The sequence below is a fragment of the Pleurodeles waltl genome, chromosome 3_2 (genome assembly GCF_031143425.1).
Source record: "Pleurodeles waltl isolate 20211129_DDA chromosome 3_2, aPleWal1.hap1.20221129, whole genome shotgun sequence".
NCBI lineage: Eukaryota > Metazoa > Chordata > Amphibia > Caudata > Salamandridae > Pleurodeles > Pleurodeles waltl.
The window spans coordinates 44852884-44871116 of NC_090441.1; the positions used below are offsets into that span (position 1 = coordinate 44852884).

The window sequence follows — 18233 nt, forward strand, 5'->3', positions numbered from 1 at the left end:
GGTAGGTGGACTTTTGAAATACAGAACATCGTAAATAATAGGCTTTAACGCTTACTGTCATGATGGATTCGCGTACAACGGTTTTTGTCATTTATAGACTGTTTTTGCTGAAGCTTATTTTAGTTAACATTTTATAGAATTGTAACGGTTTTAATCAACCATCCACAATAACATTTACCAAGAACAGAGGAGACTCCAGTTTTATTCTGAGCAGATGTACTGTAAAGCTGTTCTGTAAGCATTCGTGGCATTATCTATGTATACTTTTTTATGCTGCCAAGAGGGGATTTGTCGTATTCCTCAGAAGTCAGAAGCGCAGCTTTTAGCAGTGCTAAAACTTTTTAGACAGCTGTTTCAGAGCTTTTACACCTGCTTCAATAAATACTTTCCCACAGAAACCTTCCCTGCAGTTTTAGATTACGTTTAGCTATCACCATGCTCCACACTCTTACTTCCGAGAGTGGGAAATACTGCGTACAATTCATTGGCATGGTTGAAACCGTGCTGTATACTGAGGACATCTGGTAAAGTAACATGAATTGCTTCATTATATCAATCAAAGTGACCCTAGCAGGTGTCAGTGCCCATATTTTGAAAGAGAAAACTGTTGAGCCCCTATTACTTTCTTGCAGGATGCTGACAATTGTTTAAAAATATTTCGGTATTTTTTTTTGCAGAATTCTGCACAACTTCTTCAACAATCAGTGTTGAATTTTGTGAGTTGACACAAAAGATTTAAATAATTCTGCAAAATGTAACAATCAAACTTTCCAGACGGTCTATTGACTATGCGTACTTCGTCAACTCCACGCATGATAGCATTGTGATCAAGAGAAAACCTATCTCAAACGTGGGACATTTCTCTTTTGTGCAGAGAAGCTTAAAACGAATGTAGCCGCTAGAAAGAAATATGTGTTTTATTTCCACAAGAAATGAGTCAGCTATTGTGCAGAATGAAGGGCTTGGTGCTGGCTGGGGCGTTGGCCAGAAAGCCTTCACAACTTGTGTGTATGTGCTTACTTAGGTTTCATGAAAGGAGCAGCACTATTGTGTCAAGAGTGCAAGGCACACCAAAACTCTGCATTTTCTTCACCAAACTCACATTCAAAAAGCAGGCCATGGTAGCACTGGCACTTCGAAGAGAATTGATCTGGGGGGTGAGAGGTTAGGGTCATCCCTCTCTGTGCCCTCTCCATAAATCCGCTTACAACAGCGTTATGTAACTTTTTCACTTTTGAGGAACGCACCTGAATCACCAGTGGTATCTGGGAACCCTGCCTAAGCAATTTCTACGACTTGAACCTGAAAACATTACATACAGAAACAAGTATACATCAGGCACCTGCACACTTTAGGAACTACTTTATTTGATCCACAATCAAAAGAAAATGCAGACATTTTAATGGAAAGGTTTGAGCTTTTAAACGTTTGGTTTTACTTCTAAACAAAGCCATATGCTAGAATTGAGCATTTCACTTAGACTTGTTTGCTCCGCGTCCATGTTCTCTTTTTGTTGGTGCAAACCAGGGATGCTTCAATGGAGGACACCAATCAACCATGTTAGATTCAATTTACCGTACTTAAGCAGCTCCCACATATCAAGATAAGGGTACCCACTTAATTTTTTAGCTTCCAATTTTAAATCCTTTCATATTGCAGTTTGTGCCTGTCTGGGCATACCATAGTGTTCCAGAAAGATGCACAATGTGGTAGGTCAATTGAAGGCAGGACCACAGTGACTAACTTATTCCAGCCTCACCTTTCAAATGTAAGACGAGTGTGAATTCCGGTCAATGTGCTAGTGCACATTAGCAGTTTCCTGAAGGGAAATTCAAGTTCCATCGTCATAACCATGGTACTCAGTCGGACACTGCAGGCTACGGTTTGTTGAAAAATAGGCTGTCCCAATACCAGAATCTGTGACCTCTAAAAACGTGGCGCATACTGCAGTTGTATACATCATGAGAAATTCAGTTGGATCAATGAGAGCAACTGATCAGCACCCTGTTACCTGTAGTGCCTAACGCAGAGAAGAGGTTCTTTTTTGCTGTGCTACATGACCGGGGAAGCATGTAGCACCTGTACTGCCCCTATAAACACTGCCTAGGGCAGGGTTCTGCAAAGTCGGTCCTGGAGAGCCGGGTCCATGACAGATTTTTAGCATAATCACATTTAGAATAATGTAGATTTCTGAAACATCTTTTTTCTAAATGTGGAAATGCTAAAAATCTGGCATGGACCCGGCTCTCCAGGACCAACTTTGCAGAACCCTGGCCTAGGGGGAACGGCAGAGTTGTTGTAGACAATCTAGGGCCGTATGTATGAAAACATTTGCTCATAGACACTGAATGGGCAAAACTCTTTGATACATATGGCCCCAAGCATCTTAACCAAGCCTCTGAGTTACCACCTCATCCACACTATGAGGGGCAGTGTTCTGAACACAACCCACAATTAGCAAGTGTCATCTTTAATTACACAGACCCATGTTACATGTGATGTGGAATGGGGTGAGGTATTTACCTTGCTTGGTAAATGCCAGTATCACAAGATGAGGTATTAAACAGATGTTTAAATTCTGAACACAGAAATGAGGTAGATTCCGTTTTTAATAGACTGAAATACGGGTAGTTTTCACCTGATAATTTTTAGCACATATGGCCAACTTCACTAAAAGATGTGTTTTTAAATTGTGAGTTCAGAGACCCCAAACTCCATATTTCTATCTGCTCTCAAAGGGAATCCGCACTTTAAAGTTATTTAAAGGCAGCCCCCATGTTAACCTATGAGAAGGATAGGTCTTGCAACAGTGAAGTCAGAATTTAGCAGTATTCCACTGTTAGGACGTGTAACACACATCAGTACATGTCCCACCTTTACCATACACTGCACCCTGCCCATGGGGCTACCTAGGGCCTTGCCTACCTTAGGTGTGCCTTACATGTAGTGAAAAGGGAAGGGTTAGGCCTGGCAAGTGGGTACACTTGTGAAGTCGAATTTGCAGTTTTAAACTGCATACACAGGCATTGCAGTGGCAGGTCTGAGCCATGTTTACAGGGCTACTCAAGTGGGTGGCACAATCTGTGCTGCAGGACCACTAGTAGCTTTTGATTTACAGGCGCTGGCACCTCTAGTGCACTTTACTAGGGACTTACCAGTAAATCAAAAATGCCAATCATGGATAAACCAATCAACAGTACAATTTATATAGGAAGCACTTGCACTTTAGCACTGTTTAGCAGTGGTAAAGTGCACAGAGACAATAAACCAGCAAAAACGGAGTCCAGTACACCATAAAACAGGAGGTCAGAAGGCAAAAAGACAGGGCAGACATGCCAAAAAGCTGCCAGGTCTAACAATTCGCAAGAGACGGACACTATACAAACTCCCTTCTACGCACCATTTCTTCAAGTGGGAGGGCAGCACGTTCTTTGCCACAGGAGTCAGACAGGAGAGGGAACTGTCATCCGTTCTGAAAGGGTCAACTGAAGAATCTTCAGTCAGCGAGGAAAGCCCCAGATGCTAAAGACTTTACAGAACTGTGGTTATGGACTGTCATACTGTAGGAGGATGGACTGGCTTGTAGTGGGTACCAAGAGGTACTTACACTTTGCACCAGGCCCAGGTATCCCTTATTAGTGTAGAGGGGTGTCTAGCAGCTTAGGCTGATAGAAAAGGTAGCTTAGCAGAGCAGCTTAGGCTGAACTAGAGTGAAGCTCCTACAGTACCCACTAGTGTCATATGCACAATATCATAAGAAAACACAATACACAGATATACTAAAAATAAAGGTACTTTATTTTTATGACAATATGCCAAAAGTATCTCAGTGAGTACCCTCAGTATGAGGATAGCAAATATACACAATATATATGTACACAATACCAAAATATGCAGTAATAGCAATAGAAAACAGTGCAAACAATGTATAGTCACAATAGAATGCAATGGGGGCACATAGGGATAGGGGCAACACAAACCTTATGCTCTAGAAGTGGAATGCGAATCACGAATGGACCCCAAACCTATGTGAACTTGTAGAGGGTCGCTGGGACTGTAAGAAAACAGTGAGGGTTAGAAAAATAGCCCACCCCAAGACCCTGAAAAGTGGGTGCAAAGTGCACCTAAGTTCCCCAAAGAGCACAGAAGTCGTGATAGGGGAATTCTGCAAGGAAGACCAACACCAACAATGCAACAATGATGGATTTCCTGACGAGAGTACCTGTGGAACAAGGGGACCAAATCCAAGAGTCACGATCAAGTCAGGAGTAGGCAGATGCCCAGGAAATGCCAGCTGAGGGTGCAAAGAAGCTGCCACCGGATGGTAGAAGCTGCGGATTCTGCAAGAACGACAAGGGCTAGAAATTTCCCCTTTGGAGGATGGATGTCCCACATTGTGAAGAGTCGTGCAGAGGTGTTTCCGAACAAAAAGACGGCAAACAAGCCTTGCTAGCTGCAAGGGTCGCGGTTAGGGTTTTTGGATGCTGCTGTGGCCCAGGAGGGACCAGGATGTCGCCAATTGCGTGAGGAGACAGAGGGGGCGTCCAGCAAGACAAAGAGCCCACTCAGAAGCAAGCAGCACCCGCAGAAGTGCCGGAACAGGCACTACGAAGTGGAGTGAACCGGAGCTCACTCAAAGTCACAAAGGAGGGTCCCACGACGCCGGAGGACAACTCAGGAGGTCATGCACTGCAGGTTAGAGTGACGGGGACCCAGGCTTGGCTGTGCACAAAGGAGATCCTGGAAGAGTGCACAGGAGCCGGAGCAGCTGCAAAACACGCGGTTCCCAGCAATGCAGTCTAGCGTGGGGAGGCAAGGACTTACCTCCACCAAACTTGGACTGAAGAGTCACTGGACTGTGGGAGTCACTTGGACAGAGTTGCTGAGTTCAGGGGACCTCGCTCGTAGTGCTGAGAGGAGACCCAGAGGACCGGTGATGCAGTTCTTTGGTGCCTGCGGTTGCAGGAGGAAGATTCCGTCGACTCACGGGAGATTTCTTCGGAGCTTCTAGTGCAGAGAGGAGGCAGACTACCCCCACAGCATGCACCGCCAGGAAAACAGTCGAGAAGGTGGCAGGATCAGCGTTACAAGGTCGCAGTAGTCGTCTTTGCTACTTTGTTGCAGTTTTGCAGGCTTCCAGCGCGGTCAGCAGTCGATTCCTTGGCAGAAGGTGAAGAGAGAGAAGCAGAGGAACTCTGATGAGCTCTTGCATTCGTTATCTAAGGAATTCCCCAAAGCAGAGACCCTAAATAGCCAGAAAAGGAGGTTTGGCTACTTAGGATGGAGGATAGGCTAGCAACACAGGTAAGAGCCTATCAGAAGGAGTCTCTGACGTCACCTGCTGGCACTGGCCCCTCAGAGCAGTCCAGTGTGCCAGCAGCACCTCTGTTTTCAAGATGGCAGAGGTCTGGAGCACACTGGAGGAGCTCTGGGCACCTCCCAGGGGAGGTGCAGGTCAGGGGAGTGGTCACTCCCCTTTCCTTTGTCAGTTTCGCGCCAGAGCAGGGCTGGGGGATCCCTGAACCGGTGTAGACTGGCTTATGCAGAGATGGGCACCATCTGTGCCCATCAAAGCATTTCCAGAGGCTGGGGGAGGCAACTCCTCCCCAGCCCTGACACCTTTTTCCAAAGGGAGAGGGTGTAACACCCTCTCTCTGAGGAAGTCCTTTGTTCTGCCTTCCTGGGCCAAGCCTGGCTGGACCCCAGGAGGGCAGAAACCTGTCTGAGGGGTTGGCAGCAGCAGCAGCTGTAGTGAAACCCCGGGAAAGGTAGTTTGGCAGTACCCAGGTCTGAGCTAGAGACTCGGGGGATCATGGAATTGTCTCCCCAATGCCAGAATGGCATTGGGGTGACAATTCCATGATCTTAGACATGTTACATGGCCATGTTCGGAGTTACCATTGGGACGCTATACATATGTCGTGACATATGTATAGTGCACGCGTGTAATGGTGTCCCCGCACTCACAAAGTCCGGGGAATTTGCCCTGAACAATGTGGGAGCACCTTGGCTAGTGCCAGGGTGCCCACACACTAAGTAACTTAGCACCCAACCTTTACCAGGTAAAGGTTAGACATATAGGTGACTTATAAGTTACTTAAGTGCAGTGGTAAATGGCTGTGAAATAACGTGGACGTTATTTCACTCAGGCTGTACTGGCAGGCCTGTGTAGGAATTGTCAGATCTCCCTATGGGTGGCACAAGAAATGCTGCAGCCCATAGGGATCTCCTGGAACCCCAATACCCTGGGTACCTCAGTACCATATACTAGGGAATTATAAGGGTGTTACAGTATGCCAATGTAAATTGGTGAAATTGGTCACTAGCCTGTTAGTGACAATTTGGAAAGAAATGAGAGAGCATAACCACTGAGGTTATGGATAGAAGAGCCTCAGTGAGACAGTTAGTCATAACACAGGTAACACATACAGGGCACACTTACGAGCACTGGGGCCCTGGCTGGTAGGGTCCCAGTGACACATACAACTAAAACAACATATATACAGTGAAATATGGGGGTAACATGCCAGGCAAGATGGTACTTTCCTACAATTACTTGAATTGGTTAAATGAAAGACTCACTCCTGAGGAATACAGTGATCTGGTGAGCACAATTATGAAACTCAACAAGGTCAACGCAGCCCTTCAGCATTCCGAGGAAGGTTAACTGGTCTTGCAAGTACCCAGTTCTGCTTATTACAGTGCTTAGAAATGGCAAACTTGTGGTATGAAACAATTTATAAAAAACAATTTTATTATTACTCCACCCTGCTTGCCACTGACTACTTACTTGCCTTTTCGCTCTGGTTTCCTGTGATCATCAGGAACCCAGTCACCAGAGAAGATGGCAAGAAGGTTAACTCCTGTCCACAACTTATCTAGACGGTGACAATCGTTTCTTGCAATACTTTATAGCAAGGCAAACCTCAATCAACACCATCCAAGAGCAGACTCCAAACTTAATGAACATGTACACAATCAAATTCATCTTGTGGTAGCTGAGAAGGTGCACAGAACTAACCTCACAAGCAGGAGGATTAAATCAACTCAATAGTGGTATGTGTCCTATTATAGTTCTAGCATGGCAAGCTAATGTCTCGGTGAGTAATGCCAAGCACTGAAATGGTTTGCTGCACAATCACAGAATAAAATTCACAGTTGTCTACAACACAATTGTTTATTTGCTCGACATCCTAAAAATCACAAACAAAAAAAAAGGCTGTTACAGCACATAAAAGTTATTTTCTAAGGAGCGTCAATGCCATATCATTAACCTACTCGACCCCTCTCAGTCCGGATTCCGAGCCAATCACAGCACAGAAACCGCCCTCATCTCAGTCACAGACGACATCAGAACACTGATGGACAACGGAGAAACAGTCGCCCTCATCCTCCTCGACCTCTCGGCTGCCTTCGACACCGTCTGCCACCGAACCCTAATATCCCGCCTCCGCTCCACCGGGATCCAAGGACAGGCCCTAGACTGGATCACCTCCTTCCTCTCCAACCGCTCCCAAAGAGTCTACCTCCCACCTTTCTGCTCACACCCCACCGAGATCATCTGCGGCGTCCCACAAGGCTCCTCGCTCAGCCCGACTCTCTTCAATGTCTACATGAGCCCCCTCGCCGACATCATACGCAAACACAACATCAACATCATCTCCTATGCCGACGACACTCAGCTGATACTTTCCCTCACCAAGGACCCCACCAGCGCCAAGACCAACCTGCAAGATGGAATGAAAGACATCGCAGAATGGATGAAACTCAGCCGTCTGAAACTGAACTCAGACAAAACGGAAGTCCTCATCCTCGGAAACACCCCGACCGCCTGGGACGACTCCTGGTGGCCCACGGCCCTTGGCACCGCACCAACCCCCTCAGACAACGCATGCAACCTCAGTTTCATCCTGGACCCACTTCTCACCATGACCAAACAAGTAAACGCCGTATCATCCTCCTGCTTCCTCACCCTCCGCATGCTCCGAAAGATCTTCCGCTGGATCACCCCCGACACCAGAAAGACCGTGACCCACGCCCTTGTCACGAGCCGCCTGGACTACGGCACCACCCTATACGCAGGAACCACCGCTAAACTCCAGAAATGTCCGCAACGAATTCAAAACGCCTCCGCCCCCCTCATCCTCGACATACCCCGCAACAGCCACATCTCCGCCCACCTGAGACACCTGCACTGGCTTCCCGTCAACAAAAGGATCACCTTCCGACTCCTCACCCACGCACACAAAGCCCTCCACAACAAGGGACCTGAATACCTCAACCGCCGCCTCAGTTTCTACACACCCACCCGTCAACTTCGCTCTGCCAACCTTGCTCTCGCCGCCGTCCCTCGCATCCGCCGCACCACGGCAGGTGGGAAATCCTTCTCCTACCTGGCGGCCAAGACATGGAATTCCCTCCCCACCAACCTCAGGACCACCCAGGACCACCTCGCATTCCGGAGGCAACTCAAGACCTGGCTCTTCGAGCAGCAGTAACCCCATCCCTCTAGCGCCTTGAGACCCGCACGGGTGAGTAGCGCGCTTTATAAATGTTTATGATTTGATTTTATTTGATTTAAAATGTGCAGTTTACAAAGGCTTATGTAGGGAATGCTTTAAGGCTAACCAAACATTTGGAGTACTAATACCCACACAGTCTAATACCAAACTTCTTCACTTTAAAAGGGGAAATAAGGAGTCAAAACCTATTGCCATGCCCATCTGAGGCATATTGTTTGATGTTATGGGTCGTTATAGTCTCCTTCATCTGGGCAAAAATCCATTTATCTTGGCCATTCTGAATGTTATATGCGTCAATTAACAATAATGCCTTTGTGGCTAAAGGTTGTTACGGTCTTTAGTTGTCAGGGATGTGGAATTCCTATCGCCCGACGCCCGGGACATCTTGTTTGGGGTCAAGGGCAACAAGTTTTTATGTGTACTTTGTCCTTGGGACAAGTAGGCCCAACCCTCTGCAGCACAAACCCTTTGGCTGCCTGTTTACAGAGAGTGGAACTCTCTGCAGTTGAGGTAATGTGTTACCAAAAGATAATGCTGTTCCAACTTGTATTTATGGTTCATTATTTGAAAACCTTCATTATTAGGGTGAGTGCTGTAAGTAAATGTTTTAAGGTCACACTTCACTACTGACGTTGGTTCCAGTACTAAAAAAAAAGACGTGTATACACATGTTTGAAAAGTTTAGGCTATGAGGCTAAGTATAATGCTCCCAGAATGCTCTCTGATTATATGCAAATGAAATGTCATTTAGTAAAATGTGTTGATGCATGCTAGTATTTCCCAAAAATATTTCTAATGGAAAATCAGTGTAACCATTTTCAACACGATTATGGGAAGCATGAAAATAAACAAACACTGACAAAGCCAACTGATCTCACATATTTTTATAAGTCTTTTAGTTTCATCAATGCGTGTCTTGTTTTGACATGGCTTTTGTAACACTTTATTGTTGTGGGAGCGACCAGGCCCTCAACATTGTAACAAACACTGGCAAAAAAAAAACCAAAAAGTTTTTGAAATCTGAAAGCACAATTTGCCACCAGTGGCATAACAACGGCCCGCAGCCGCCCTCCAGGGGGCCCCTTCAGCACAGCACCTGCCCTGAGTGAGTCTGGAGAGGGGGCTCCTCCATGTTCTTTGCAAAGGGGCACCCTCCAGTTTCGTTACGTCGCTGATTGCCACTGTAGTTCCTGACACTGAACAAAACTACTTTGTGTGCCAATATGCTCCTTGTGGAAGAGCAGAATGCGATCACTCATAGTAAAGCCAGCCGAAAGAGAGAGAAATAGAAGTTTAATAAAAACAAAATGTCTTAGTTAACACCAGACCTAATTAGGGACCAAGACCCACATGTAGGTAGCTTTTTGCATGTCGCAAACAGCGACTTTCGCTGTTTGCGATGTGCAAAAAGCACATTGCGATGCACAAACCCAGTTTTGTGGTTCGGTAACCTGGTTACCGAATCGCAAAACGGGCTTGCGACTCGCAATTTGGAAGGGGTGTTCCCTTCCTAATTGCGACTAGCAGTGCAATGTAGGATTGTTTTGTGACCGCGGGCGCAAACCAATCGCAGTTTGCACCCATTTCAAATGGGTGCTAACACTTTCGCAAAAGGGAAGGAGTCCCAATGGGACCCCTTCCCCATTGTGAATGTCACTGTAAACATTTTTTCGGAGTAGGCAAATGAAACGAAAACGTTTCATTTTTCGTTTTCGTAATGCATCTCGTTTTCCTTTAAGGAAAACGGGCTGCATTACAAAAAAAACAACAACAAAAAACTGCTTTATTGAAAAGCAGTCACAGACATGGTGGTCTGCTGTCTCCAGCAGGCCACTATCCCTTTGAGGGCCGCCATTCACAAGGGGGTCGAAAAATGCGACCCAACCTCATGATTATTCATTAGGTGGGCATTTGCGAAGCCCTTGCGAATCACAGATGGTGTCAGGGACACCATCCTACATTCGGATTTGCAAATCTCAAATTGCGAGTCGCTCTGACTCGCAATTTGTGGGTCGCAAATCTGAACCTACCTACATGTGGCCCCAAATTCTTAAAGTCACAAAAGTGCACCCATGGTATATGTCGTACCCCTATCAAATATTGGTGAACTGTATTTTAGCATGGGTAAATACGCATGTGTAGATTTGCTCATGTGAAAATCTATTGAGCATTTGCAAGTTCATTTTCCCTCCAGCCACTTTCTTCCCAACCCTGGAAGAAGTTCTAATTCTGCCATTGTCAGGAGTAAATGTCCAACCTTTCTTATTATGGGAAAATATTAGAGAGAAGCTGGTGAATATCTTTAAAACATGCAGGTTAGTAGGTTTGCAGACTCAAAGGCATTCCAGCCCTGGAACTATTGCTTACTGCTTCCTCCAGCCCCAGTATGCAGATCTGCAGAAAGGTGGCAAAATAAGGAAATTGCTACAGTAGGGATTGAAACGCAAGTATTCAAGCCCTACTATGGTAGTAGCCCTGGCATAATCAGAGAGGCTATTATCAGAGCTCTTACATAATGAGATTGCTGCCATAATTTGTCGCCACACTACATGGCACCAAAGGGACAAGTAGATCTTTTTACAGGACAAGTAGATTTGAGAAGCAACCTGTCCCCTGGACAAGTAGATATTTTAATAAATTCCACACCCCTGAGTTGTGTTCCTACAGCTTGCTCCTGATCATCACAGATTCCTCGTTTCGCTATGAAAGTACTTCATACCTCCTAGTTTTAGTGTGATTCTCAATTATACAGTCCATCAAGTGCCTTCTTAAAGCACACAAAATTGCAAGGTGCACATATGGCTGGCTGAAATTGCAGAAACACTCAGAGGCATCTAACTGACATGTTACACCTGTGGGATAGGATACATATCTGTATTGATACGACTGAATCTCCATTATTGTAGCAATGAAGCATTACAGCTCTGCATTTCCTTCACTAAAGATAATCCCAATCCACTTACAGACATCAATGTGTTCCCAGTCTACGATGAATTGGAAGTATCATCCGGACATACACTGCCTTGTGATCCCCCCCTTCAAAAAAAACTACGCTTGTACGTCCAAAAAATGAGCAATACAATTTTGAGGCGATCATATTAATGCATTTAGGAAGGAGTGACCCGTTCTGCATAATATTGGTGGTGCAATCTCATCACTCTATAGCGTGAAGTGATTGTTTCAACCGTATCACGGCCTGTGGGAACTTCTACAGTCCACACATACTCAAAACAACATGGGATGTGCTGTATCATGCAACAAAGTGTGATGCATTCAGGCTTTTGTGGCTGAATTACTAAGCCTTATTCCCTTTCACTCAATTAAGACCCATCAAATTTTATACATAAGTGCCTTGGGACTCAGGTGAGGTAACAGTATAGTTTGTGTGCTAACCAAAAAAATAAAAATAAAAAATAAACCTGCCAGTTATGGTGTGCCAAAAAAATAACTCCTCCATCCCCACACTGTTCATACACACTCACAAGAGAATACATGTGACCTCACAAGCGACATTATTGACAAAAATTATGAATAAGATATGGCATTTGTAACCGACAGCCAGCTATCAGAATGGTCAACCTCCTAGTCCTATGGCCAAAATGTACTATGCACAGACAAAGAACAAGTATAAAAAGCTGCCAGGGTTTGGACTCCATGGTCATCCGAGTGAAGATCAATAAATCAAACTGATTCTACTGAGACACGCCATGTTTCAAATCATGATTAATTCACGGTTAAAATCTTTTAGGCATGCAGCCCCTCCGGCTGTGGAGACCACTTACAAGCATCTAATTACACACTCAGGAATCTGCTCCAATGTCGCCCCAATACAGTCAACCCATATACGTTTCTTTTAATGTCACTCAAAACAAACTTCTTAGTGATTATATTCACGTCATAGTTAATTCATCCTTATTGGTTTTCGATCATAACTTTTGTAAATCTATTGCTCTTCTGCATTTTATCACACTTATTTTCTCCTTAAATTTTATTTATTCATTTTCAACAGAACTAGTATATTATTTTCTCAGTGTATTTGGAACCTTGTATGGTTGTTATTCAAAAGGTAAAACAGCCTCTTCATAGCCTAAACATTTTCATGAAACTATGTGTAGCAGCTATCTCTGTGGCTTTCTTGCAAGAATCTCCAAGTATTCTAGGCCTCGAAGACAGAGTTCATGCCTCTCCGTGCACAGCACCAATTGCAAGTCTAGTGATATAGTTGTCTGAACTAAATCCCTAGTTCTGGGAGACCTTTGTGAGCTTTCTCAACTAGGTCCACGCCTTGCACTTAGTTTACCACCAAAAGAAATTGTTTTCTGGAACCCTGCATTGCCTAAACCTATAGCCAAAGTCCTGCTGTACTGTTCATAGGCTACGTTTCCCACCCTGAATCAAGATTTGAGATAACTGTTGTTTTCTGGTTGCATCTGGGCTTTCTGCGATCCTGCCAAATATGTTAAATGCTGTAGTTTTCAGTACGAGGTATCCAATGCTTGAAATGGAAAATAGAACTGCAGGTAATCTATACCAGAGTACCTGCGTATTTCTGAGAAGTGCTGGTACTCTCCAATTAAAAGTATTACGTTTTTCTTGAAAAGTGCAGGTACTTTCCCTCTCAAAATAAAAAAGTGACGGTACTCCGTAACGGAGAGTACCGGCCCATGTAAAGCGCTGGAGGTATCCAGATTCCCCGTTCAGCTACTGGTTCCGATTCACAGTTGTTTTAATAGCAACCGCAACAAAAAGTACCAGGCTTTTCCAACCCTGACTCAGGGCATCCAGTCCGTCCACACAGCCACTAGGGTTATAGGGCGTCTCAGTGTTGGCCTTTATTGATAACGCGCTGCCGCACTTAAGAACATCTAACTGTGCCCTAGCAAGCAGGAAAGTATCTAACGTGCGTCCTCTGCAATAAAATAGGCTTAACAAAAAAACAGGAATGCTCTAAACAGAATCATCTTGTTTTTAATAAAATATGATGCATTGGATTACTTACAATTCATAATAGGATTTAGTACACAGAATCTAGTTTATTTGTAGGCGAAAGCTGGTCTTCATAAAAAAACTTAACCATCTCGAGCTTAGGGTGCCAGATGTAACAACCTTGTACAAAACACCTCAATGGATGCAAGTTTTCAAGGCACTAGTGCTTACTGTCAATGATGAAAAAGTACGAAAGCAGACTTTACAGATTAATGCATAAGTACTTTCAGTCACGTGAAGAAGAACGCGACTGGCAGATGAAAGGAGACGCTTCTCGAGACCCAGTTCCCTGAGCTTCAAGCAACCCCCGGGGATTATCCCACCAGCCCTCGAGAGCTGAAGGCTAGCGCACGCTTCTAGGACACTTCTTCGTCTTTCTCAAGCTGCTTGTGCTGCACCTAAATATCCAGTTATCGGGATCTGATCGCAGCTCCGTGCCCATCAAGGCATACCACAGTTCCCAAGGAAACCTCGCCCGTCCTCCGTTATAACCGGCATCAGCTGTTCTACCACGGCTTCCTGGCTCATGACCTCATCCCCCTAGAGTGGGTAACTGGACGAACAGAATGAGTGCGAGGAAAGAGAGGTGTGAGGGAAGAGGGGATAAGACGGAAGAAAAACCCTAAATTAGTTCAAAACAAAAAAATATGGGGGGGGCAGAATTAAGGGGCGAGAGGAAATAGAGGAATAAAAGGAGAAGGCTACTCGAATAGACATAAGAGAGTGCGTATGTCAAAAAGAAATAGGAGGAACATAACATAGGTAAATGCCACTGGTGAGTAATGTGCCCGGGCACCCGGCTAATACCGCCCTTGTGTAGCAATCGGAAATGATTATCTATCATCACCGTACCGAAGTGCCGCACTAATTGGCAGCTCTTTCGAAAAAGCGACTGCCACAACCACACTTACCTCTCTATGCCAGCGGAGGAGGGTCGCACAATCCGAGTCTGCTTTGCTTTCGATTCCAACAGTACTTAATAAGCTGAGGGCACGGAAACCTATCAGGATGCTAAGTGCTACAGACTGGCACTCTGGGCGGTGTATACTAGGAGGGATTGTCTGCTTGCTCCGCCCAGCAAAGCTTGCCATTGCTCTGAAAACAGAGAAGACCCGCCCCGGAGGTGACGAAGCCGTAAGTCACAGCGCTGTCTGACCCGGATATGACTGTCCTAGTGTCATAGGTCTGCTGTTTCTCAATGAGTATACCGAGAGGCTCTCTATTTGTAGTGTTTAGTAGTGTTTGTGTTTGAAGGGCGTTGCGAGTGAAAGAGAGAGCAACCGTTCCCTGCTATAGGCAGCTTCATCTGCTCCCAGAGGACCCTGTACAGGTGGGCGTGTCAGCCTCTTGGTGATTTAAGTCGGGACACCAAGTTTGTTTCCATTCATGGGCGTTCCTTTTCAAGCTCACTAGTATCAGGTCCCGCTGGTTCACTTGTACCAGAGGAGGACTTCGACATTTTTAACATGGTACTCACCTAGGTTTGGATTGCACAACGCCTGTTGCGCACGCAATTACATTCTTTTCGACAATGAAATCTTTTCCAAGACTTTGCCCCCTCCTGCCTGTATAGCGCATAGTTACATGAAGTTGCGGCTAGGTTGCTCCAAAAAAGAATGATTCGGATTTCACTAGGTTATGTATGCTTCTCAATACGTGGGAATCTAAAGGATAAACACAGGCAAGCCATTCGTTAATGGCCCTAAACTTTAATTCTTCTTAGTGAATTTATGTTCTCTTATGCCTGCGGCATTTCATTTTTGATCCCGTAGTTGCTTGTGTGTTGCAGTTAGCAGCCTGGGGAACCAGGTTCGAGACTCAGCGGTGGACTCAACATCCTGTGATTCTGGGGAAATCACTTAATCTTCCCTTGCCTAAAAAAAAAAAGAACGTGACATTGTTTAGTGAAAGTGGTGCTCGTAAAAAAGGCTCTAATACCTTGGCTCGCACTATACGAAGTATACCTTTTTGTCTTTCATATATTGTGTTAACTCTTTGTTTTTCCTTCTTTTGCCTTTCCTGCAAAAGAAGTAAAAACATAAAAAAGGAATGGCAAATAAGTACCCATTCAGTGACTAAATTGTACAAAGTGGAACCAAACATCCTGGGTACATCTTAGCTTCCTCACTTAAATTGTGTGATCGTAGGCAAATATTTTATTTTACCAAAACTTATTTTTCTTCATTATTGCATGTGAAAGCACTTTCAGAAGTGTAAGTTCAGAATACTTACTGTACAAAACCCTATTCTATTTGTAATATGCTGTAATGTTGCTCTATAATAACCTGGGCCATGTATAGTGATAACATGACAACTGCCTTGTTTCTTTGTTCACTAATGGTTCATGATTAAAAACTCTGAATAAGTAACTTCAGTGCATTGCTGTAATGTAACGTTTTATTGTCAAGGATTCCATGTGTTAAGTAAATACACTTTTTTTTTTTTTAATTTTAAAGAGACTTTATCATATTTTATGTGATGTTTGTTGGCTCCTGCACTGGCTCTTAGATCTGAGCCAAACCCTTGGCTCGGCTTCCCCATTAATTTGCTGGCTTGCCCATCACTAGTGGTAATAGGGAGCATAAAAAAACAGCCATCCTTGAGCATGTGTATCGGTGGAAGGGAGAGGGTGTTACAGTGAAAATGCTTGTGAGTAACAGGAAGTGACAAAGTGGAATATAAATATGAGAAGGCATAGCGTATAGTAGGCCAAGTGCGTGAGATAGGCAAGTAAGCGGGGTTTGAGTGGGTAAGTAATCTGTTTGTCAGAGGAACATTTCGTTGAGAGGTGGATGTATGAGGGCTTGTGAGAGAATGGTAAGAGGAGTATGTAGGATAATAAATAGGAACTTTAGGAAAAGGGTGTAAGAAGAAATAGGAACTAAATCTGTGAAAGGAAGATGTGCCAAACATTTGAGACAATAGTGAGACGACTGTCGAGGAGAGTAGTATGTATGATCTACTCGAGCAAAGTGGGAAAGGTAGCAAGAAAGTAGTCCAAAGGATGAACAGAAATTGGTGTGTGAAAGTATGAGAGAGTGTGATGTGTGTGAGAGAAAGGGGATGGTGGAGTGAAAAGGGAAGTGTGAAGATCATGTGTTTAAGAAGACAGTCAAAGAGTGGTACAGAAAAATGTACCAACAAAAATCATTGTGCTTGGCCCTAGGTGGTGCAGAAGGAGGCAAAAGTAGTGGAGAGGAGGTAAGAGAGAGCCTCTATGGAGTTCTTGTATTGCAATGGGTGCAGCAAGGACTTTACATTTTAAGTATACTGCATCATAGCCCATTAAACTCTTATCTCATCGATTTGCTGTTTACAGAAATTAGTCATTTTTTAATTCTCGTTAGAGGCCACGTGAGTTGACTGTAAATATCGATTGCTGTACACACAACCTGCACAACAACACAACACACAGTGTATATATCTAGACGTGCAAAAAAGGGCTTTTGGACAACTCTCTTCAGCCATTGGCATGCTTGATTCATCCCCTTCAGGTATTTGGTCCATTGACTGCCCTTCACATTTTAGACCAGCCTATTGAATTTTGCTGCTGTATGCACGAAGTAAGTAAGAACACCTCCTCTTGCAGAGGCTCAGAGAGGTGGCAGACATGGCAGAAAAACACCCCAAAGATTCTCTACATAGTGTAGTGACCCGCATTCCTGCTATTCCTCTTCCTTGATAATTTTGTTTTCTCCCGTTGTTGGAAAACATCCGGCTGAACATGGCAACCGTTGCAAGAGCATCTTCATTGACTGGGTAACCAGCTCTGTAAAAAGTGGTACAGCTTCACTGGCTGCAGTGCAGTTCTCTATCAGAAAGCCACAAGGTGCCTCTGGAGCATCAGAGCTTCACAAGTCTGCATTTCCTTGCCACAGATTTTCTTAATGGTGGGGTTGTGCACCTAGTGTAGGCCCTCCCGTCCCTGCTGCTTTTTAGATTGAGGATAGCAGAGCGCAATCGCTGCTTTTCTGAAGTGTTGGTCTGTACCTGGTCTCTTAACCACGCCCATCACTACCACTCGTTTGTGGGCTTGCCTTTCAAAAATCCTTTGATGACATTGGTAAATGCTTTACGTTTGTCCCTCCTTGGGGCGGTTTGGTCACTGACTTGGGGACTGACCCTGTTACATGGCTAATTGCACTTTTGCCGATAATTTTGACTGCAAGCAAACTTGTTTTTCCTTCTGTGTCTCTCCTTCATGCTAATGCCCACCTTTGCCCTGGCTCCTTGAATCAGCTCGCTTATGAAAAACTGTTTTACTTTTCATTTTCAGTCTGTGTCGCAAGAAAAGTCCGGTTAGGAATTTACAATGCTAATAGGTCTAACTCAAGCAAATGTGAAACCCACTGCATTTTTTAAGTTGCAGTTTTACTTTTCTCCAGCCGTGGCCCATCCTTTAGGGCAGAGGGGCCACTCCACTCCCCCCACCTATTGCCCCTCATGAAGAGTGCCTGTTAGTCTGAGCAAAGGTCAGCCTGACAGACACTCTTCTTGTTCAGCTCAGGCAGCCAGGAGCAAGACGTGCGATTTGCGCAGACTCCTGGCTGCCTGAGCTGAACTTTGCTGGGCTGAAGAGGTCATAGCTCCTATGGGCGTGCCCTCCTTGGCTCAGCAAAGGTGCCTTGAGGCCCTCCTCCTCGGTGATGAGGGGAAGTGTCACCCATTGACTCCGACCTGGGCGCTTCAGGTCTAAGCCCTGAAGCGCCCAGGGTGAGTGTCAAT

General features: G+C 44.9%; 1 protein-coding gene across 4 annotated transcripts in view; it reads right to left on the reverse strand.

Annotated features, from left to right (window-relative positions):
* The window catches only part of DTX2 (deltex E3 ubiquitin ligase 2), a 357713-nt gene extending 343094 nt beyond the window's left edge, over window positions 1–14619 (reverse strand). For 3 of the 4 annotated variants that reach the window (XM_069226715.1, XM_069226711.1, XM_069226714.1), the window contains exon 1: window positions 14420–14569. The gene's annotated coding sequence lies outside the window, so the exon portion shown is untranslated. Of the gene's footprint in view, window positions 1–14419 lie in introns of all 4 variants that reach the window. The other variant, XM_069226713.1, reaches the window with a different exon arrangement.
* Window positions 14620–18233: the final 3614 nt, after the last annotated feature.